At 42.1% G+C, this 21,704-nt stretch overlaps 1 protein-coding gene across 7 annotated transcripts in view; it reads left to right on the top strand.

Annotated features, from left to right (window-relative positions):
- The window catches only part of Aos1 (SUMO1 activating enzyme subunit 1), an 85,768-nt gene that overhangs the window by 9,748 nt on the left and 54,316 nt on the right, over positions 1-21,704 (top strand). The window lies entirely within an intron of this gene.

The raw sequence follows: 21,704 nt of genomic DNA, 5'->3' as shown, positions 1-21,704 counted from the left end.
TTTTTCCTTCACCTCTAATATTCTTGTATGTATAGGGTGGTCCAAGATGCGTGATCAGCTTATATTATTCTGCAGTTAGTGATTCGATCGAAAGTTTCTTTTAGTTAAAAAGACATGATTCAAAGTGAGCTTTAAAATGATTGTGCCAAATTTTTTCAACCCTTGTCTTCTTATCAAGGTCACCTTCAGTTTTGTTATAGGTAAACCTACCATTTTTCGCATCCAGCTTTTAGGGGATATTGAGACAAATTCGGCAAGCATCATAATAAATATTTTTTTCGGAATCTAAAAAGATTAAAAATGGTATTTTATAACCGTTTAATCGACCGAATTCGTCTCAGTATCTCCTAAAAGACGGGTGTACAAAAATTGTAGGTTTACCTACAAAAAAACTGAAGGTGACCTTGATAACTATGGAATAATTTTGATCCAGAATTTCTTTAACTCTGGAAAAAAGGGTTGATAAATACAAGTTAAATGAAGTGATCGTATTGCGAGACTCACCCTGTATATTTAGTAGATCCTTCATCATGACTCGATGTTGCAATGCAAGGGGTTAATGTGCTCCTCCGCGTGATAGTTTAGCTATCTAGAGTTAAACTGATCTTGCTCCCGAAACATTTCAGAACACCTTAAACACCCTGACAACGATCAGGTTAGAATAATCTCGGTAGAAACGTTTGCTTATAAATTTTCAACGCGTAAAAGCCAGCCTTCGTTGAGTTTTAGGTACTCCCAGCAGGGAAAGTTTAAAAAGTGTCTCAACGACCATTCGTTCGCCGGTTCCCAGAGATATCTTGTCAGCCGATCGCCGAGACCCACGATTAGTTGGCGTCGCTGAGTTTCAGATTTCGAGCGTGATTCCGCGGCGATATTCCTGGACTTTACGAGCAGCCATCGGAGCAGTTCAGACAGTTTTTAGGGTCAAGCGAATAGCTAATGCAAACACGGCCGGCATTATTTCACCTCCTCCTTTCGCGTCCCCCGACGTTAGTCTGGACTGGCTGGAGACACGGTGGGATTCCTACTTCCATCCGCATTCACGTTCTGCAAGGATCTCTCTCGCCTTTGCGAGAGACATTACGCGAGATCTTAATGCTGTTCGTTACCAATTAAGACACGGTCGTTGTAATTAATTCCGCGGCCGGTCCTGGAAACGAGAACCGGAAACGGCATCGTCTTACGGACGCGACGGGGGTGACTCTCCCTGTCCGTTCTCCTTCGACTACTGGATGAATATCCTTTAGCGATATGCACACGAATAAACCGGCTCCCGGGAGCCGCGACGACTAACGATCCTGATTAAGAGAGAGCACTCCGAGCCTTGCCCCATTCTGCCTGACAATGTCCGCCCCTATTCCAACGGTAATACGAGCCTGTTCGGGTTCGGTGCGGAAAAGCGAGTTTTGTCACGAGTTTTGTTCCGAGTTTTGTCAGTGCACTGAGTTACCTGAATAAGTTTCTGCCACTTACTCATGGAGACACAGTAGTCAGATCAGGGGAATTAACTCGAATCGAGGGGACGACAGGACGAAACAGTGGGTAATTAAATTATTCAGACTAGAACCATCGGACGTTAAACAAAACTGATATGACAAGATTGAATTTATTCAGATTTTCTACTATTTTTATTATAATGCGACTATGCTTGAATAATGAAATTTATTGTTTATTATTCGCAATCTCAATAATTATAAAACAAACAGCAGAAACAAGTCATATTGACTCGTCTAGTACTGCTGGAGTTAAAGCTACTTACAGAAATCGATGCGTTTACATCAAAACAGTACGCGTTTTCAAAGAAAAACCATCCATTTCAATTGATATCAATGCGATGTCTACCACTTTGATCTATTTATACCCTTTGAATGGTGCAGAGATTGTTGTAACATCGTATGAAACCTTTATTAATATTATTAAGCTCGTAAATGACTTTCAATAAGCGAATGTAGAAAGAGAACAGCTAGTTACTGTAGGTTAGGTATAGACTCGTGCGTTGATTGAAGTAATCTGCAACAATGCCATGCGGGTTGCTGCTCGAGGGGCACCGTAATTATTCTTAATTGAAAGGAACCTTCACAATATAAGATAACATATAATACAATATATAATATAATATATGTATAATATTAATATATAGGAGAATACATAATTAAATGTACATATAACTATTATATAATATATGTATAATAGGATATACATATAATATAATGTAACGGTTGTGTTAGGTTTTGAACATTTACACCATTCGAACACTTGTGTCCTTTTTAACGTTTTATCTCCAAATTTCATGGAGTTGCAATATTTTTATTTCCGATTTTCGTTTTGTATTACACTGGAGAATCATCTCTCAAATTTTATTCCAGCGGTTACCGGACACGCGGTATAACTTTGCAGATATAATCCAAAAGTCGTTTACTCTGCGTACATGAAAAAATAACGTTACACTGTATAGATTAGCATACCGTAACACAAGATTTTGCTCAGAACTAAAATCATATTCGAAAAATCGTCGAACACGTCCCGTGCCGTGTCTGACTATGATTCACCATTTCCACTTGCAGTAAATATTGGTCGTAGTCCAGCGTGCGACTACGTTTCATCGGTCTTGTAATCCTTCATTCATCAAATCCTGTTTTGCTTACATATATTTCCGTGGTATCTTTACCCAAAGCCAGGTAACCAATGAAAGATAAATCCAACTGAAGCACGGAATCCTTGGAGTAGGAAGGGAACCCCCTTGCAAGATGGTACCAGGGTCCGATACGAGCGTCGTCGCCGCGTACTCTAAGGAAGTTTCGTTAGCCGGGCGATTCGCAATTGATTCGCCATTAAATTCATGGCGCCTCATAAGGAATTCATCGGTTACCTCCACGACGAAACTCGTCGTCGGCCATGAATACTTGGCCAGGGGGCCGCGCTCTGATATTCCAGACTCGATCGATTCCTGTAGAAAGGCAAGAGTGTGTGTTGTCCGGGGCTGTTGACCCTCTCTCCTCTTCCTTTCTAGTTTGCTCTCTGCATAGGCGTAAATTATAATGCCGGGGCTTAGAGACCTACACTCTGACAAATTACAGGTTTGTTCTCCAGCCACCGGGACGCTCGTCGGAGATAGATTTCGTCGCTCCATCACCGTCGGCCTGGCCGGACTCGCTCGCACGGCTATGCATATTAATTCAATTTCGGCCCCGCAACCCTCTGCATCGTTTGGGAAACGTTGCCCGCCCCTACTGCCCTCCACCCCCTCGGCATTGCCTTTTTCCCTTTTTTTTTGCGCAGCGATATTTGCCTCGCGTTTCGGCTTATTCCGTGTTCGAAACTTTTAGATTAATTACTCTAAGCCGGACCCCCGTGGTTACATTAACCTTGTCGTGCGCGGAGTCATCGACCTTGAAGGGTAACGCAACGGTGCCCTTTCACCGGTGAACAAATTAGCTTTCGTAATCGTTATTTAAGAGCAACTTCTTAATCCTCGCAAACTGGGTCTTTCATTACCCGGCTTGATTTTCTATAAACAATTACATTTCCATAATTAAACGTATCCGCGGAACTCTAATTGTGCTAACAGAGAAGCAACGTAAAAGTTATTATCCCCCTACGACAGTCCCTTCAAACAAAATTTCATCTCCATACGGATTCGTGCTTCCGAGGAAATTCGTTGTAACGAACTCTTCTTATTAATTCCATTACAAGCTCTTTCCGTGTTCCGTCCAAATCCTCGTAAAAATCCAGTTCCAAACAGAAGCGGCCACGGCGGAAACGGAGACGACTCGTTAAATCGTCCCATCCTCCGACTGTGGAGACGAATTTGTCATGTTTCTTAGCTGTTCGGTTCTCGAGCCCGGGTTCGTCTTAAACTCCGCGGAAAAGGAACTCTCGAGAGCCCGCAAGGGTGGGCAAGCGAAAAAAGTCACGGAAAGAAGAGGTCGCGAGCGCGCGACGACCGGCGCATCCGTTAAATTACAATGGGAACGCCGTTACGAGCGTGCTACAGTGTTTTCTTCCGCATGTGTGGAAAGACACGGGGAGGGAGAAGAGAGAGAGAGAGAGGAAACGTATCATAAGTTACCAAGCAGGCGGAGGGACCCGTGACGTCTCCGCGCAGTCCATATATCATGCTTTTGTTCGATTCTGTCGGGCATTATTTTAGGTTACGTCGAGAAATGCTTTCTGGATCGCGCGGTTTACCGATCTCTTCCCGCTCCACTCCTCTCTTTTCTTCTTTCTCTATTTCTTCCTCTACCCCCTTTCACCGTGGTCGGTAACCAGGGGAGAAATATGTCGAGTTTCCTGCCGGCTGGCCAGCCTTACGAGAGCTCTAATGCAACCCCCTTGTACGAGCCACAATTTCGTCCTCCGCTATCGACACTCGATGTTGTTTGCCCTTTCCCACCCTCGAGACGGACAAATAATATCCAACGATCGCACGACGGCCGGCGAGAAACGGTTAATTCCAAAGTATACGAGCCTGGCCTTCGCGTCGGCATGATAGGATACATACACCATCGGCCTGCTAATCCGATTCCTCGAGAGACGAGCCGCAAACACTGTGTTTTTTTGCTCTAATTTATTAAGATGCGCACAGCTGGGAGAAACTGGAACTGTGATTTTGTTCGAAGAAACCATTTTCCAAACTACGTATCCGCGTCTTTCTGATAAAATTGAGACGAAGTTATGGTTTCCCAACTAATCCTGTTATAATTTTTATTAAAGCATTATTAAATTCGGCATTGCTAAACGCATTTAATACCCATATAAGACAAGCCATTTTCCCTGTGAGTGAGGGTCTGGTATTTTCCCTGGGTTCGGGTCAGGACCCGCAAATTTATAATGTTCGGCTACCCGAGTCATCACAATTCCAACCGAGGCTCGGATACCCGCCCACCCCTAGTAAATAGGTGCATTAAAAGGTTTCTAACACGAGAGTCAGATGTGCAATACACCGGTTCTGTTCTTTTAGAAATTACAGTCGCTGGAAAGTTAATGGTGTATAATAAAATTGAAAATACGAACAGTTGTCACATACACGCTCAAATTGATCACGAGTAGATCGTGCGCGTTCAGTTTCGTTCGGAGTCGGCCGGGCCGTATCCCTAAATCGTTGCCCACAGGACTCGGCGTCGCGTCGTCGTTCAGGTATTGCAATTGTGCTATTTCGCGTACAAATTGCGTCACTTTCGTCGGCGTCCGTGCATCATCGTGTAGCCGGCATGCGGCGTTATAAATCAAGTGGTTGCGCGTTATCCCGTTCGGCGAACGGGGGGATACACCGCGTGCGATTTTAACGACACCTCGTCGTTCGGAATCGTCGCGAAGGTTGGCCGCGTGTCATTCTTGTCGGCCGTTTAACAGCGGTGATAAAACATGCTCAGCCTCTTTCTCACTCTCTCGTTCTTTCTATCTTCGGTAGAGCAACACTGTTCGGCCTGCTCCCGCACAGCTTAGAAGAGCATGGTGGCTCTTTAAAGTATTTTCGGCGATATAAGGGGTTGACTTATGGCCCGGTTGCGATTCCCCATCCACCACCCTGTCCTCCCTCGAACACTCCCGGAAAACGAGACAGAGACGCCGAGATTCGACCAGAGGCGCTCGCAAAAAAGAAAAACAGACGGTGTGGGGTGGGGGCGGGGGGCGTAGCAGGGTCGCGCATGGTGCCGTCTCGACCGGGACACGACCGGGATATTGCATTGTGTTTTCTTTCGGGACAAATGATTTACCGTGTTTCCCCTTATATTGCCGCGAGCTACTACAGCCCCAGCAAAAACACGTAAGGGGTTGCAAGAGTCACCGCCGTGTGTAGTCGTCGAAAGAGAAAAGGGGCGGAGGTGCGGGGAGGGAGGCAACCGTACGATATGGGCGAAGAAGGAGGTATTACATATTTATGGGCTTCTGGTACGGGCACGGAAGCAAATTTCAAGCAAATCTTGGTCGGAAATAACGTTAGAGCCATTGGGACGTAAGGCCGCGCCGTTTTCGAGACGACGGATATCGACGTTTCCCGGGATATTATTTTCCGCCACAGTGTTCTATGATTTTTGCGCCGCGAGCAGAATTTTCGGGCGGGCTTTATTTCCTGTTACGCCGCGCCGCGTCGGGTTATTTGAGACGTTTGCCTCTCCTCTCTTCTCTTCTCCTCCCCACTCTCTCTCCGTGCAGTGACGCGGGATTACGTTGCGTCGTGCGTCTTGATAATCTCGGGAATTGGTCTTTTCGGTGTACATTCTCGTGAATGCGGTCTGCTACTATGTGTACGTGGCCAGGGGTTCAGGGGAGGTTCTTTGTTCGACGATGTTCTAGTTCGTTTGCCGCTTATGAATCCACGCTGCCATTTTTATGATTCATTTTGTGGAAACCGGAATGGAAGGATATTTTGAAAATTCTTCAACGTAATGCGAACACATTCGCTAGATGTGCTACATTTTAGCTTGTTGAATGCAAACAGCATTTTCACTTATTTTTTACCCCGTAATGTACTCAACAGATCTTTGTTTCAGTGTACATATACAGGGTGAGTCACCAAACGTTACCACCTCAAATATCTTTGTTGTTTCTAAAGATACGTAAAATATGGTAAGGACAAAGTTGAATGGTACAATGGGGCTGACACGATGCAAAAAAAAAAATTTTGTTTTTATGTCATTTTTTCAGAGATATGAAGGTGACCTTCATTTTTTTAAATGGAATGAGGTATTTTTTAATACATCAATCGATGCAGCTGGACATTCGTTATAATAAAGTACTAACCTATGTATGTCGAAAAGTTATTAGTTCAGGAGATATTTCAATTTAAATAACTCTAAAACACCATTACTGTCGTGATAAGACGTTACATAAGTAAGTAAACACTGACGTCGTAGTACGACAGTAATGGTATTTTAGAGTTATTTAAATTGAAATATCTCCTGAACTAATAACTTTTCGACATACATAGGTTAGTACTTTATTATAACGAATGTCCAGCTGCATCGATTGATGTATTAAAAAATACCTCATTCCATTTAAAAAAATGAAGGTCACCTTCATATCTCTGAAAAAATGACATAAAAACAAAATTTTTTTTTTGCATCGTGTCAGCCCCATTGTACCATTCAACTTTGTCCTTACCATATTTTACGTATCTTTAGAAACAACAAAGATATTTGAGGTGGTAACGTTTGGTGACTCACCCTGTATATTTATGTACAAACTTGCAACTATAGTGGTTATAATCTTCCGCTTTTTTGTGCAATTGTTGTGTATACAAACATGTCGTGTATACTTGAAAAAAATTAAAAAACCGCTTAAAACTTTTGTCAGGAAAAACTATTATCTAAAATAGCTCGGTGTCTATGGTTGTGTCGAAAAAATGTTTGACGAATTATATAGCATTTTGATTGTAAATAAAAATTTATATCTCATTTTTTCTTAGATATCAAAGTGATCATGAGTTTTACTCAAAGCTAATGCATATTTTCGTTTTTTTAATATTACATTGTTACCGATGGAGGGTAATTTCAGCGGCCTACAATATGACTTAGAGTTGACCTTGAAAGAACCTTTGAAAAAGCTCAAGGTCATCTTGATATCGCAGAAAAAATGAATGTGGAACATATTTTTATTAAAGATAAAAGCAACGCCATAGGAGAACTTGTCATGTATAAAGAAAATGTTAATATAAAAATAAACATGTTCATTTTCTCGTAATGTATAAAATGAACAAATTAGAAAGTGATTTAAGGAACTGTTTAATCTCCTTCAAGGATTTAGAACATTTTTGTGGCAAATATCTGTTGTCATCTTCACCGTTAAAAATATTAAAAAATGCTTTATTGTGCTATTTAAATGTCTTTATAATCTTCTCATACAGTTACACATATTCCCGATTTTGATCGAATATTTTCTGCCAGAGGTAGTATAATCCATCCACAATATAGTATGGAAAATTTAATTAATAAAAGTTTTAATTTAAATGTCAAATAACATGCAAAGTAATAGAGGTTTATAAATTGGTTAAACATTGCAACCTTATTCGTGGAGGACATATGAATCAAAATTAACATTTCGCACTTATACAATTAATCTGTAATTAATCAACCTATATGAAACGTGAAGTAAAATAAGATTTTAGATCAAGAAACGACATAACGTATATGTAGACTAGGAAGAACACAAAATGACGCTTCGTATTAAAATTAAACGAATATTGAGATTACTGCTAGATTACGAATCTATGAGGCATAGCGTATATACCTATTACTCATGGGTACGCCAGATGAAACGACACCGGTAGCGCTTACAGACGACGTTACTCATTTCCCATCGAAGTCTGTCCAGGTTTATCGAAAAGAAAAGATACGGAGCGCGACAATTACCGTTTCTTTGTTCCCGCCACTTAAGAATGATCGTTGTACGCTAGTAGCCTCTAGACGTCGGCCGTTAATAGCGTCATCAACGTGAGATATTGGCGCTGGTCTCCGAATAACCGGAAGAAGTTAACCTCGATTTCGTGCTGGCCGCCGGAACGTAACGTCCGGCCGACTTCCGATTTGTTTTCGTTCTATTTTATGTGATCGTGGACCCGTGGGTCAGCAAACGACTCCGGAGGGAGTTTATTCCTGGTTCGGACGGCCGACGAATTATTGAATATTGAGCAGGGCCACTTCTTCACAATCGCTGTCGGGGAGCGGAAAACAATGCGCCGACCAGCATCGTGAATGTAATTTCCGGAATCCATATCTTGACATATCGCACCCCAGTTGAATAGGAATAGCCTAGAAAGCACAATTTCCACCCGCAGCGAGACAAATTTTTATGAGAGGAATATGGCATGATGCTGGTCCGAAGACACTCGCAGATTAGTAGCATTAGGGGGTTGTCAGGCGTGAGATATCGAATTGATGGTGTCACGGGATGAAATACCGAAACCTGAAAGTAGAGTACATAGTGGAAGATGCATTTTTATCTTCATTGGTTAAGTTGACTACATTAATAGCTGATTATTCACAGTTATTAGTGCTAAATAAATAAATTATATCGCGAGAATATTGCTTTCAATTTACATTTGAATAGCTACTACGTTTTTATTAGCTTGCTGTCTTGTCTGTCTGTTCGGTACAAATTTTGCAATTAATTTTTGTAACTCGGAATTAATATTCTTATGTATAAAAATGGATATAAGGTATTCTTCTATATTTTGTTACTTTAAAATTATCCGAATGGGCTGAGAGACGATCACTTAGTACCTGGTACGGGCTAGCGACGAATGTCCCTTTAAATTTCGTTTGTATCGAGGCACGCACACTGCACACGATTATGTTTTGTCTCATCGTCACGGTCGGGTGGACTTGTAGTAGTAGGTTTTTGTCTATACGTATAATTCTACACAATCAAATTTCGCAAGAACTTGAACAGCTTATATCTCAATAACTATTTGTTTATGACATGTGGCTTCTTTCAAACTTTTTTCCGTCTGGATGAGTAGAAGGTATTGATGTAAAAACAAACTTTGACAATAATTTTCTTTGTTATAAACAATTTTGCGGCAAGTTTCTCTTACAAATGACCACCGATCCAGAGGTGTAGATTCACCCCTAGAACGGATGACCATTACTTTTTATACACCCTTACGTTATAGAAAAATGAAATGAATTGAATTAAAGTGATCAGAAAGAGAAGGCGGAACAAATAATTTTTGAACTGCGTCGGTGAAGTTCGGTTCCTCGTTGTTTTTCGCGTTTCATGTTAGTCTTACGTTATCCGGATTCACGGTTTACGACATTACGCGGCGCGGAAAATGACCGAATCAGCGTGAAAGCCTCTCGAAGTCCCGTAGGGAGGAGATAACAGCCGCGTCACGGAGCCGCGGGCATAAAACCGAAGCTGGAATAGCCAGAACGAGCCGCGGCAATAATTAACGAAGATGTTTTATTAAACGGAACGCGTGTGGCTGGTCGCGTAACTTCGCGGCACGGTAATGTGGCCCTCAACCAACCGGAATATGCGAGTTCTGATTTCCGGGTTAAGTAAGAGCATCGTAAAATGTTTTTAAACCCGTCTTGCCACTCCTGTCCCAGAGTAATTATTGTCTTTTTTATCTCGCCCGTTTCTCGTCTTTTCGCGAGGCCGAGGGATCGGCTTTGACCGTCAACGCTCCTAATGAATATCTAACGCGGCGACTCCTTTCACGAGACCGTAAAGCGCGTATGGACACGCTGCTATAACCAGAGCTAAAAGCTTTGGACGTCGGACGGCCTTTTTCAATTTTCATGACACAAGTTTCCACGTAGAACCGCGGGTCTAGAACGGGAACACGTTCTATAACACCTATTCTTCAATATGTTCGATCTGATCGGTGGTTTAATTATACAGCGAAAAGTTAATATAAAATTTGTCAAGTTTTCTTATAATACGTATCCTGATGAAAAAATGGGTCGGACCAAATTTGCGTGGTTTCGAGGATGAAATAATTCTACGTTGATAGTTTTTCGTTGGTGAACGCGTAGACGACATATGAAGGTCAACTCCGTTTTTTAAATTAGAATGATATACTTTTCTATAGAGTTGGCCTTCATACGTCCTCTATGCGTCCACCTACAAAAAACTATTACATTGAATGTAGACAGCGGATTTTATGCATCTATGGCAAAAATGAGATGTCATTTAAAACAGTGAAAACATTAGAAGAATTTAAATATACTGTTATATTATATTCAACCTATTAAACGTATGAACAAAGAAAGTAAATTTCTACGTCACTTCAGTTTCTTGCAATTCAGGTACAAAATTTTTATTTTGCATAAAGATCCTCTGTCTAGTAATATGTATCCAATAAAAACAACCGCCTGAGTACAGAAGGTTTTACATCAAGGGCTGGAAAATTATCACTCAAGACTATTACTTTCACGCAAGCTCGCCTGTATCGTCGAGCCAGCACCTATGTGTATGCACGCGTCTTGCGATCTCGAGAAGTTCCTCGAGGTACGAAGACTCGGCGCGCGGTGTCGAGGAGGACCAGCGATATCGTCGGGAGTCGCGAGCCAGCCGGCGTCTGAATTATTTAGTTAATTTCCGGTAAACTGAAACTCCCGTTGTCGGTAAAGCCGCGGCTGAACGCCCGCTAGCTTTCTGCGAGGGCCTTGGGTAGTGTCGAGAAGAAGAGAAGGCGGGCGGGCGTTCAGCCCCGCGGAACGTATAGACAAGCGCGGAGAAACAGAAGCGGAGAGAGGACGCGGGCGGAAAGGGAGAAACAGGATGGGACGAGTCGGAGGAGAGCGAGAGAAGAGGCGCAGCCAGTTAGCACGGTAGCGGATCAGACCTAAGTACGTACTTAGTAGACCCGAAGCACAGCCGGAGGCGTCTTAATCACGTAATTGCTCGCGAAATCCCGTGGCAGTGTATCCAGCCACCCGGTCCACCCCCGCCACAGCCAACACCGCCCACGGAAACCAAACCCTGAACCCCTTTCGGCCGTGCCAACCGTGCATCCACCAGCGAGAGAGAGACACAGTCGGTCGAACTACAAAGTGAACGCAAACTGCTCTAGGCTCGATATCTTCTTACTTATTCATCCGTCGTTTCGCCTTGGCAATCGAAAATTACTCGGTCGCCCGGATGAAACGACACGGAAGCGAGCGGAGAGAAAACCCAGCCCTCCGTTTCGCGAAACCCCGATCCACCGTGCCTTTTCCGGACGCGAATCTAATTCCAACGACTCCGAGTGGGAATCGCCCACCGTTCGGGGAGTGACGACGCATCGCCTGTTTGCGGATCGTGCTCTAAATGCTCGGAATGAATTAAGAAGTCGCCTCCCCCCCCGGGGACTGCGGGTGTTTACACTGCTAACTGGGTTACTTAGCGAGAGCAGAACAAAATGATGCTGGTAAATAATACGTGTCGAAAAGATTACAGTCATTATTAATACAAATTATTTCTTCTTTACATCATTATTAGACTGCGCATCTTTATGCACTTGTAGCAAAATTGAGTAGATGAAATTCAAAATTGTTGGAAAATTTTCAAAATTGAAGATGTCAATATATGATTTCTCCTCTATTCAAATCATGAAGGGAAGAAATAACATTCAATTTAGTTTCTATTGCTTGCAATCGATACAGACAATTTTTATTTTGCATAAAGATCACCTTGAAAGTGTCCACTCTCATCAAGCACCTACAATGGATTCAAGAAGCTCGGAGATTCTCCCTTCCGAAAACCTATTTTTCCTAAGAATGCTGTGGGTTGACACGTTTGGCAAAACGTTGGAAAATTTTTTTCGTGGCTGCATCCACCGCAGATTGAGATTTTTTAAAAAATTCTTAAAAACTCTGTCAATAACCTAAATCAACCAGCAAGTTCTCCCATCACTTCAAATACATTTCAGTTGCGGCTCTCAATCCGAACATGGGTTGTGCTACAGAGTGCTCACAGCGATTAGACGCCTATTGAGTGCTCAACACATGTGTTAATTTATGATGGAAAGTTCATAATAATCAACCTTGTTGCCCAAAACCAATGACATCTCTGAGCCGTTATTTTCAAGCAAGGGTTCATTTAGTTTGTGCGTAAAAAGATTAATGCTTGTAAAACAAATTCCACAGGAAAACCGTCATGTGATACAGCACGGTGCCACATAATTCAAGAAGAGAGATCAAACTACGTAGACAAATGAATGAGATTTCCTAAATTGGTCACGAAGCGTATCCACAGCATTTTCATAGCGATATGCCGAAAATTGCGTTTTTGTCCCGTCACTCATTAGAAGAAAAAACAAGGTGGTCGCATGTGTTTATGGACGTACGACAAATCCCGAACCACTGGCCACTTATTTCGCGTGAAACGCGTTTCCCGTTCATTCTAACGCCGTCGGTGGAAGAATAGGGATTATGTGTTTAATAAAAAGGCAGGGTATAATCTTCACGAAGCTGTCGAGAGGACAGATAACTATGAAGCTTCGAGTAGCAGCGAAGGAATCGCTATTTCGCTCCCTTTCCTCCGACGATTTCGACGCGTCGAACCACTCCAAGTGCCTAAGGGGTATATGACGCGTGGCATGGTGTGAACGAGGCCTCATTTGAATCCGAATGGAGACGATTTTCGCAGAAGAGGTTGTCAGTGAAATGGCAGGCCCCGCCGTGGCAAGAGGTGGCGGGCAGGGGGTGGCAAACAGAGAAGAACGATAGACAGAGAACGAAGAGAGAAACGGTTCACTCCACTTTCTGGCGTAACGACGATGCCAGCAATATGTCAACGACAGATATTCCAGCCAGTATTCCAGAGAGTGCGAACTATCGACCGGAAGCTCATGTATTTCCGTTTCTATATTGCATCGGGCTCACTTGAATTCCCTTTCAGCCGACTGGCCCCTTTCGACCCCTCTTCTTTCTCGTCGCCATCCACGGAAACGCTGATTCCGTCATTTATAAGCGACGCTTTCAAACGGTCCTAAGCGGACAGTTAAGCTTCCGGATTTCGTTCGCCATGAAAAATTCCAACGGAACATTGACGTTTCTCCGTTTGACTCCTCGATCGAAGGGTAGATCTGGAATGTTAGACTCATGCCACCCGTCAACTCGAAGAATCTCATTGCTTATGCTGACTTGTACAGGGTGTCAAGAAATGACATATGCGCGAAAGCCGTTACAGCGTGATTCTACACGTTAGAGTCGGCGAAGATCTGTTAAAAAATTTGTATGCAAAATTGACCTAGATAGACTTTTCCAAGATCAAATTTTTGTTATGATTGTGTCGCGTTGTACTCGTCGAAAGTAACAAACTCCTGAAAGGAACAAATTGAAAATTGTTGGTAATATTTATGAACCATTTATTATATTAACTGTTATGTCACAACTTTCAGAATGTTAGTTATAACGATTATCGGGTCTCTGCTGTTAAGACTTCTTCAAATCTACAAACCCCCGTTATTGTTTTTATAGCTTTATATATATATATATATATATATATATATATATATATATATATGTCTATCACACTTTAATAATTGCACACTTACACGTGAGTCGCAGAAGTGAGTATCTCAAGTTACTTCTTCTGAGAAAACAAATCGTAACAGTTTCAGCGTGAACGATCGCCGATACAAACGGTATTCAGTTACTAGGATCAAACAAATGTGAAACTTAATTACTATTATATCGTGCTAAGACTGTACAGGAGTAGATTAAAAGTAGAATTAATTCGCAGTCTTACGGGAGGCTAGGTATCTAGATGCTATTTGAAAAGCGAACGTGTTTGAACGTGAAATTCATTTCATCGAATAAATTGTTTGAAGTGGAATAATACAGGACCATTTAGGGATTCTTATAATTTCATCAGAAATATGTTTATTTCATAAGCTCGGGTTCAAAAGGAGTCATCCCGTTTCGAGCCAGGGTCGAAGACATTCGCCGTCTATCGACGTCTTCATCAAAGGTACAAAGGACCCTCGATACTCTTCAAATCCTGCGAAACTAGTCTGCAGGGTGTTTCGTTTCATCGGGTTACATTATCGCCCCGCCTCGGGCGAGGACGCGGATTAAGTCGCAGGAGTTTCGCGAAGAAAAGCAACAGCTCGAAGCGCTCTCCGAATGTCGCTGTTCGACTATTAGCACTGTGCCGAGCCCAGCCCCGTCCTCTGTTGGCGAGGTTATTATCCTGCCGATTTCATAACATCCTTCGAGCCGACGACGGCTTCTTCGCTCATCCCTTCGTCGACCCCCGGCTCCTTCCGGGACACCAAGTCGACACTCGCACTCCATTAAAGTAATGAAGACACCGAGAGGACGATTCTCTCACCGTCGCGTGACGCTTCGGGGTCCAAAGGGTTTCCTTCCAAGGAATTTATTCCGCGTCGGGGGCTGTTAAACTGAAAACAAACCCCGGACCTTACCCCCGGCCGCCCCTTTCTCATTTTCCGTGACTCGCGTCTTCGCCTTATCCGAGCGTTCGTCGTGGTCGTATCGTCGTCGTCGTAGACGGCGTTGCTTCGTCACGGTGCGAAGGACTTTATCGTTTTGCCTGCTTTGCATCCCGGACATTAAGCCACGCGGACGACGGGGTATTATTCTTAAACTGCCTCGCTCGCGGCTCTTTCAGTTCCCCGATTACCCTCTAATTCTAATTTGACGTTATCCGCACTCCTGTCGACTGTACTTTCGGGTTCCATAAAAACGCGAGACACGGCTTTGTCGACCCTACTAATTTCTTCCGTTGGCAACCAGGAAAAGCCGTGCTCCGAACGTTTCACAGCAATTTCGCGGAGTCTGTTCTACAAGCGCAAAATTTAGTTTATCGATGTGTTTTTCGTCTTGAATCGAGTCTTCTTAAAGTTGAAAAACACAACCAGAAGCGAGCAAAAAGTATAATTTAAACTAAAATATAACGAACTTATTTGCACAGCTAATAGATTTACAACGTTCTTAACGCAGTCAGAGCGGAAATTTTGATTCATTGGTTAAAGGATTCAATAAAAAATCCCTCAGGTTTCATAAAAATCTGAACATGTAAGAGACTCATTCGACGCATCGATGCATCGAAACGCTTTTTGAATACGGGAGGAACTGCGACGAAACGTGGGAGCGACACGGCTGGAATTCGTCGTGAGTCGTGCGAGGGATCACATTCTCCTGTGGGTTTTCTATCAGGAACAGAGAATTCCATCGACGGGGTGCAGAGTGCACGTAACCAGGCAGCTCCTATTCAACGATTTACCTCGGTGTGAACGCGTTTCACCGAGTCACCGAGCCCATAAATATAAAAGCGCGTCAGCAAAGTGCTACATTTCGTACTTAACTCCTCCTTCCAGGGATCGGCATTGATCGATCTACTCGGAAGACGTGTTCCCGACCGCGTTGGCCGGGAGCACCATCCATTAGAGGTACCGTGTTTAATCAGAACTCTAAAGTTTCTCGCCGCGCCGCTCTCTCCGGTCAGCATAATTGGTCGTACCGTGAAGCGCGAGTATTTGCTTGCCGCTTTCAACTAAACTCGTGGAAATAAAAAAATAAAAAGAAAGAAAGAAGTATGGGTGGCAGAAGGTAGAAAGGGAAGAGGGATGAAAGGCGGCGAAGGCGTAGGAAGAACGCGGATGCAAGTAAGACTGAGGGGCAAGGATTGTATCGCCCTAGCTGGAAAAGAATAGAGAGAGAAAGGCTCAAGGGGTTGCACCCAGAGTAAACATGTCAAGCACAGTGCCGCCCATTAATTAGAACCCTCCCCTGCTCTCCCTCTCTCTTGTCCTCTGGCTCTTCACGAGCGGAAGAAAGAGGTCGTGGAACGGGCGGACCCGGACCAGGAGAGGGAAAAAGAGGTACACTGTATACACTCGCTGTCGCGAAACTTCGCGAATTCATCGTGCCGAAATCTATCGGGCTAACCGTTTCCGACGAATCCGGTAAAAGCATTGCCATTCCATTTTTTGCGGCTTTGAAAGCGTCCAATTAATTATGCTGGTTATTTATCGTCTCATGAACAGTTTTGACAAATGTGTTGTGGGATACGGAAGTCTCTGTAGATATTACTATCTACTTTATGTTAAGCTAAGTCTCCTTCATAAGCCATTTAGTGTGTGGTGCAGTTTTTGTTAAATAAATTTCTTCAATAGAAAACATCAAGATGTAAAGAAACTAAGAATGAAATTTAAAATAGTATACTTGTAGCTGACAAATAAAAAAGATATCTTTAACTTTATCAATTTGAGAAATTTTATAATAAATGAAATCAACTTGCAATAACCATGCCCCCTCTATTGGCATAGCTGTCCTAACTGCTGGCATAATAAAGTAAATTTAACAATACACCACTTAATTCACTACATTGATTAAAAAATTAGTCATTTTTATTTATAAAATAGTTAGATCAAATTTTATAATGTAAAGTAAAATCAAGAATTTTTTTGAACGGATGAAGAAAAATTTTTGAAAATGAAAGTTTTAGTTTGAATAGGCGTTACAAAATATGAAAATTTGTCTGTAACAGGGATGGATATTTTCCACATCAACATTATTTAAAAATGTGACATCGAATGACGTAGCATTGAAAATGTTTTTGCGAAAGTCACGTTTAGCTCATATTGGCAGATAAAGGAAAATGTAAAATTCAAGAAAAAAACCGCAATTCTTTTTGCTGATACGCTTAATCGGTAGCGGAGTGATCTATAGCGGCTTGGTATGAATGAAACACACTTGAAGCTCCCATCTGAATCCATCCAGGACAAATGGGTGACCATTTCTCTGGTAACGATCATCAAATCCCATCGAATTCCTTGATCAGGGAGGCTAGCCGATTCCAGTCAGAAAAATCGCGTCACCATGTTGGACGGGAACAAAGCACTCGGAACGAGAGATCTATAGGGCCGTCGGTTCAACATCACTGTTACACGTTCGGGCCAAAGGGAATCCATAGAATCGAGAGGGCTGCGCGCGGCAAGCATAAAAGGGTGAAGCGGCGGTCGTCGTTCCCGGGCCCGTCACGACAAAGAGTTCAATTATTTGTAGGATGGCTGTCAGAAGGTTTGAGGGACGTCGAGATTCGTGAACGCTTCACCCCCCACCTCCTACAGCCGCCTGTGCCTACGCTTCCCACGCCTCACCTGTCCGATAGAGATCCTTATCTCCATTTCCCCGTGATGGTGTACGCTAAATACGATACGGGAGAGGAATTAATCATTTGTACGACTGTTGACGACAAAATGTTGTCGAGACAAAGGGCAGAGGTAATAATAAAAGCGGAGAGGGAACGAAAAGAAACAGGGTAAGAAAGGAGGAGGGGCGGGGGGTGAATAGAGAGAAGAAGAAGGCAGGAGAAAATATATGTACACTGGCAATCAAAAGACCCGTGCGGGGCACAAGGGGGTCTGAAAGGGCAACAAAACGAAAGGTCGATAAGTCGTGACCGGCGAAGAAAGGAGACGGGAATGGGAGCTAGGACGACAATATTAGTCGTTCATTATTCCTCAAGCACGTAATTACGGAGCCACGAATGCCCACTTGTGAAGGCACGCGACCCACGCGACATATGGCGAACGACGTGCAAGCATATTCATCCGTACACGTGAGCCGCGAGATCCGTCGATCGGCTCCGGTTCTCGATCCATTCTCGATCCCGTCTCGTTCCGCTATGCCAGCCAAATCTCCACGCGCTGTGCTGGATCCTCGATCAAAGAGCTGTCCTCGACTCTGCCAGCTACCGCCCCTGTTCAGCCGGCTTCGTGACAAAGTCGCCTCTGTTCGTTCGCAATTTGTCACGACCTCGCGGCAATTATCAGGCCTTTTTGTAGTTCATTAATCGTAATCCGACAAGTACCGTCGACGTAACATTTTTCCAATCCTCGTGCGATGATCGGCTCGTATCAGAGATCGAAATAAACTGTTGTCTTTAAACAAAATTCTGTTCGAACTCTCTTATACATACCGTCTTGTTTAAGAAAATGTCTGTACCTATGGGAATATTTTGGGGTGAAATGCTGCACAGTTGTTTTAAAATGTACTCTCATGGAAAAGATATTTTTGAATCTGTTTAATAAAAGATCTATGGAAATAAATTGTTTTAGAACGTTTATTAAAAAAGGTTTAATAAGAAAAACATAGACATATAAAGTGTCTACGTGAAAGCGCGTAGTTCGACGTTAAACAGTCCAATTTTTTCTGTTTTAACCATAAAATCTATTTGAATAATTTTTATACAGAAAAATTCTGTAGACTCTGAATAGAACAGTGTGTTTTTGTGTGATATTAGAAACATTTAAATATGTGTAAAAAATGTTCAACCCCTTGCCGTATTTTAACGAGTCACATTCGTCATGAATATCGTGAACAAAGTCTAACAAATATGAATGTTACGCCTTTCTTTTTAAATTAAATAAAATTTGATTCGTTCGTAATCAATAGTTAAGCATTAAAATGAATGTAGCCATACAAACACAATAAAGACATTTTAATCATTGTAACTGTAAAGAAAATGATATTGCCAGGGGTTACAGAGAGCGGGACGCCTTGAACATGGTCTAAAGTCTAAACCAGAATCAGCGGTCGCATAGGATGTTTAAAAATTGTTTACATAAATTTATATATTTATAATGCCATAAAGAAATACGCCATTGTATTTAGAAGAACAATGTGTTTGCAGAATCGTTCTGTGAATGAGTCATTTGTTCGCGGTCAAAGCAGAGAAAAATTCTTAAAGTTGCAAAGACTTTAATTAGGCTCTTAAAATTCTGCTAATCACATTTCTTCCCAACGTATATTTTCAGTTTATTCGCATGTATTTTATGCGTAACTAATCTCGGAAGTTCAATTAAAAACAGACGTTTTCCCGTTAAACGAACGCTGCGTATCGTTTGATACTCTTCGATATAATATGGTGAAAAAACGCAACCGGTTGCCGGCATAATATCGATTTCATCATGCAACTTTGTACACTTATACCTATTTACGTGAGTATCGAACCAATTACGTGCAAGCATTATGATACTCGAGTAAAAGTAGCAGCTCGGTTACGGCGTTCGACGTGGTTATTTGCACAACCGGTTATTTCGCGTAATGAATACAAAGAAGTTTCAATTATAGACAAATTGTGTAACAACGACTTAATTATGAATCTTGAACAGAGAAACCGACCGGTTACGTATCTTCCGTTCCTAATAATAATCTTTAATTAATAAAGGAAAGGTTTAATAATTTCTGCAAGGTGCTCTTTGCTCTTATTTATGTTTCGTGTTACTTTTATATAAACTGTCATAGATTAATAATATTTCAACGCAGCAGGATATAACCCAGAATGTTGGTGAATATAATGCAAAGTAGATACATAGGTAGACATGTTGCGTGCAAAAATTTGATTAAATTAATTACGATTTATTGCTATTACAATACACAAGATAGTCTCCTTGTCTATCTCTTCGTACACAATGTAAAATCTGCACACAGATCACTCATATAATAAAGTAAACGCTGTAGAACCTCGAATTGTTCGGATAATCGAACAGTTTTGAAATTACTTACTAAATACAAATGTACTACTGCTATAATCAAAATGTGATATATGTATATTACTCAAAATATATGTATATGATACATAATAATTATACATATACAGTTAATGTTAACACAAACTTATATGTTAGAGTAATCTTCAATTTTTGTTGAACCATCAAAGACTGCCTTTTCCAGATCTCTCATTCACTGATTCGGATAATCGATGTTCTACTGCACTCATAATCCCAGAAACTCACAACACAACATAAGTATTAAATTGAATAGAGTTGCAATGTAGTTGCAACATAGAATGTTGCCTACAATATTGCTAAATGATGTGATTGATTTGCAAAATTCATTGGCAAAAGGGTGAAATTGATTTGCAAAAGGGTGAAACTGATTTGCAAAAGGGAGTGCAGAATATGCAGCCCTGTAGCTATAACTTGTAGAAAAATGCGTCAACCATGCCCGATTCTCCCGTACATCAGAAGTGGAGAACATCGAGTGTTTAGACGTCTACATTGTAGACCTATTTGACCCATAATTATGGCGCTCCTAACAATTAATCTGCCTCGAAGTCGAGCATCCGCAAATTGTCTATCACCGGGAGCGACATATCCGCTGAAAGCGTGGCTACCGCCGCAGGTCCAATGATAGCCAAGTCACGTGTGACCGGAGACTAGATCCAGAGCAACAATGTCAGGTTCGGACGCGCGTGTAATCCCCGTAGTTGACTGCGCCCGGTTTACAGTGTGTACACTCGGAGAAACACGTGTGTGCACAGTGTAAGAGGACGCAGACCACAAAGCAGCGATTTCCCCGGCACGAACGCGAATAATCGTCCAAAGTGACCGCGATCGATCGTGCGTGGCCGTGCCGCGGCGATCGCGTGCAAACTCGCCGCGCCCCAAACGATCGGCTCTCGATCCCGGGGATCGTCTTCCTGCCTCCCTTCTTTTTCTATTAATTGCGACAATTTCGCGTGTTGAAATTAGTGCCGATTCAAAGGACGAATCGACAATGGATGGACTCGACCCTCGGCCGAACCGATACCGATCTGTCGCGACTGTCGCGTGAGCACTCATCTTTTTTCACAATGTCACGTGCACGCCGCGTGCCATCTTCCCAGCAAAGACAAGGACACTCGAAGATCGCAAGTGTCTTCGAACTCGTTTTGTATCGAAAATATTTATTGCGTCATGCGAATCCTCTTGTCATTGCTGATTACGATTCTTAAAAATTCAAAGTTCAAACTATCCACACACCATTTATTTTTCGCTAGCCAGTGCATTGAATTATTATGGCAATACGATTTTAATGACCTTGTAATATGTTATGTTTCCAAACTATCTTGATAACTAATTGTTTTATTATTTTCTTGTTTCATTTTAATTTATATTTGAGCGTGTCTTCGACATCTAAGGTCCATTACTAGACTGCGGATCTTCATGCAAAATAAAAATTGTCTGCACCGATTGCAAGAAATAGAAACTAAATTTAATGTTATTTCTCCCCTTAATGATTTTGAAAGAGGTGAAATCATATATTGACATCAGTCTGTATTACTTTAATTTTTGAAAAAGGAGAATTGAAACAATAATAAGAAAAATGATATTCTCGTATCTTTTTATACAATGTTTCATGGTCTTGAAACTCCAATTAGTTATTTATTTATTAAGTTACCGAGTTTCAGATGTACGATTCAGCTGAAGTAACTTGGTCGCACAAGTGAGTAAAGTTGAAAAATCGCGACACTTTAAT

Source organism: Lasioglossum baleicum, chromosome 3 (genome assembly GCF_051020765.1).
Source record: "Lasioglossum baleicum chromosome 3, iyLasBale1, whole genome shotgun sequence".
NCBI lineage: Eukaryota > Metazoa > Arthropoda > Insecta > Hymenoptera > Halictidae > Lasioglossum > Lasioglossum baleicum.
This window is presented reverse-complemented; position numbering and strand designations above follow the sequence as displayed.